The 3,465-nt window shown below is 27.9% G+C and overlaps 1 protein-coding gene across 2 annotated transcripts in view; it reads left to right on the forward strand.

Annotated features, from left to right (window-relative positions):
• LOC140444177 (peptidyl-prolyl cis-trans isomerase) overlaps positions 1-3,465 on the forward strand; it is a 17,248-nt gene that overhangs the window by 13,506 nt on the left and 277 nt on the right. The gene's annotated exons all lie outside the window — the stretch shown is intronic.

Raw genomic sequence — 3,465 nt, forward strand, 5'->3', positions numbered from 1 at the left:
TTTTTAAGATACAATTATTTGAAAAATTTATGTTTGCTTTCTTCAAGAACTCTCTAACTCCTTAATAAATATTAATAGTATTACTCAATTACCACATATTTCATTCAAAAAGTTATTGAAATAGGTACATGTGATATTTCAATCACTCCATCACTTATTTAGAATTGGCAGTATAGGTTTGAAAAAAAAAATAGAACTTTTATAGTCCCTAATTGCAATATATGTATAATTTTATTTTTATTGAGGGCGTGGAACTGAAAAAAGTAATTTTATTGAGTACAATTTATTGAATACATTATGGAGATTGATATTATATTTGTAGCAATCATTATTTCATTGTTATTTTGTGTAATACTGAATTGTTGTTCATTTAATGAATCATTTTTCCATTATTTAAAATGATACATTAATAAATAAGTGTGATTCATGTTCTATTCAGTCTATACACCTACGAATGAGTTATTTTTAGTTTTTATTCATCACATTTTAAGGGTGTTGAATAAACAATAGAATGTTTGATTCCAAAAGCGCTTAATGGTTGAGACATTTCAACAAATATATTTTTATTGCCTTAAAATCGGATTTGAAGCTTCTATAATAATAGGAAAGAAATCTATAAAGGTTTTTCTTTAAAATTTCAAGCTTTTACATCATAATGTAGTGTTAATAACTTACCTGTAGACTTATTTTTCGGTTTACACTTGACAAAATATGAAAACTCGTTCTTTCTAAACTGGATAAGGTTTTCAGCAGATTGGCAATTTATTATGTTTTATATCTCTTATTTCGTCAGTTGAGGAGTATATCTTTTTCCTTGTAATACAGTAGCATGGGCGCGCATTTATGATACTTCGAGCACGGGCCACCTGTAGATACAATTGGTACATATTACTTAGAATATTTTGTAACTTATCAGTCGCTGTCATTCGAATAGTCCCTAAGATTAATGACGATAGGATTAATTTCCAAATGTATATCAGTTTGTATTTCTCTTTCAAAATATCCATCTTTTATCTTTAACATGATTGCCTTTGCATGATGAATCTTCAATACCGATTTTATTAAATTCTTCTGCTAATTTTCTTAGGTCCTGAAATTTAAACGTGACATTCCTTTGACTGACATTATTCTTAACCGTTGGCCAAATTAATTCGATACGGTTTAAGTCTGGGTAATATGGACTAACTGTAAAGCGGCGTGGCCATATTCTTTGAACAACTCATCAAATGCGTATGTTACATATCGGCCCTTAAGCAATTTAATGAGTTCATATAATAATGGTTTTAATCTCGTTGGAGTAAAAGGTATATTGTGTTCTGTCAACCATTTCATCATTTCATTCTTCAAACCATTGGAATTAGGTGCTAGATTTATCTGTAGATTATGATAACTACCATTATTACAACTTATTACTGAATTAGGTGATATGTTGGGTAACTTCTCTCTTAGCCATTTCTCGTAATTTATCGAATTCATTTCGGAATGTTAATCTCCAGATGTGGTCCCTGATTTGAATATCAACAAACTATTTTTAATAATTTCTCCTCCAGCGTGAACTATTATAAGCTTTTTAGAAATAACAGTACATAAACCTTTTTGTGTAATTGTTTGTCCAATATTTCGAGGAAGTATGTCCACTGTGTATATATCTTTCATCTAAATAAACGATTGGTTTATTTTGCCTTCCGAACTATTTTATCTGCCTCAAATATTTTACTCTTAAAGTTCTTATTTCCATTTTTTCCACCAAAATTTTCCGATTATTTTGTGTTTTTTTTTTTCATCTAAATTGCATTTCTTTAAGGACTCCTAAATGAAGTTTCTGACATATGGATATCTAATTCTTCCATAATTTTAATATTTAACCGTTTAACAGTAACACAACACATTTCTGCTCTATGAAAATCATACATTATTCGGCGAATGTCACCCTAATTTAAAATTCAGGCAGATTCGTAATTGTTGATTTCTTAACGAATTTTTTTCTTGGACTGGCTTTTCCAGTTATTTCCATTAACTCTTTACTCTCCTTGAAAATTCATTTAACGGTAGTATAAGAAAAATTTGTAAAAAAATACAAAAACCACTTTATATTTATTTATGTATTTGCATTTATTACGACTTTTTCTGTCTCTTTGACACCAAGTCAAGCTTTTGATACAATTTCCAAATACTGTAAACGCGAAAAAATATTTGCATTTGTTTAAAAATATTATCACTTCAAAAACTAAGTTGGGAATTACATATAATTAGCATTTCTAACAAGATTTTTACATATGATCACCGAAAACAAAGTTATGTTGATATTCCATGAATTTAATTATTGTGCTGAATGTCAGTAGATTTATTGTAATGAAAGATACCAAGAATTTCTTATTCTTCTTTCATAAAATTGTTATCTTTTTGTTTATTTTTTAGTAAGCTGGTTTTTATATACATTCAGTATATAAGAATATTGAAAACTACGTTTCGTTATAAATAAACTATATAATATTTTTACCTGTTGCTTGTGAAGTTAGCCGCTTGATATTTTCTAAAGTAACCCTTTCTTTTTTGTTTTATCAAAATATTAAAATACATTAAATATTATTTCACAACTTTGTCCTGATATCACCTGTCACTTTGCAAATACAGACACAAGAAATAAACAATTACATATGTACGTGTACAATCGTTACTGGCAAGTAGTTACGCTACTGACAGTGAGCTAGAATAAGGTTTAAAGTGTTGAAGTGGGCGTGTCTACTTTTAAGTAAACGAAATCAGGTTTGTACGCTGATTCTTCAGATTTGGGTAATCTTTTACCCATTCGTTCATTTGTTTTGGTTCTATTATTACCCTTTCATGGGTATTCTGCCTGAAGTTCCTCAACGTTTTCCATGCCTCCCTTGCTTTTGAACTTCCCATGAAGCTACCTAGATCTTAACGTTTTTTTTTTGCAAAAATTGGTTTTTTTGCTCGTTCTTTTTTTTGTTTCATAAGTTTGCCTTTTGTATATGTATATTTTTTTTTTGAAAACGATTTCCAGAGTGCAAGTCGAAACATCAAATAAAAATTATAAAATGTTTAAAAGAAACATTTGAATTATTTGTTATTTCGTTGTTCATTTTTAGTGAATATTACAATATGAATTAGTTTTTATAAACATATAACATTTTGAATAAATTTTACAGAAATGCAATAACTGTGCACTATTCTAAAAAAAAAAAAAAAAAAAAAAAAATAACGAAAATTTGCTTAAAAAATTATTTGATTCACTTTAGGAAAAAAAATAAATTTATCAATAGAATAGTTATTTGCCAAAATAGAAGTGAATTTAGCTTTACTTCTATACATAGCACTTTTACGATTTCCTATGATTGCCTGTTAACAATTTTCGTAAGAATTGGATTTAGAGAGTTTTGGAATCACATGTCTTGCAAATGTTTTTAGTTGACAATTATTAAAATTATGTATTTATTATAG

The sequence above is a fragment of the Diabrotica undecimpunctata genome, chromosome 6 (genome assembly GCF_040954645.1).
Source record: "Diabrotica undecimpunctata isolate CICGRU chromosome 6, icDiaUnde3, whole genome shotgun sequence".
Classification (NCBI taxonomy): Eukaryota; Metazoa; Arthropoda; class Insecta; order Coleoptera; family Chrysomelidae; genus Diabrotica; species Diabrotica undecimpunctata.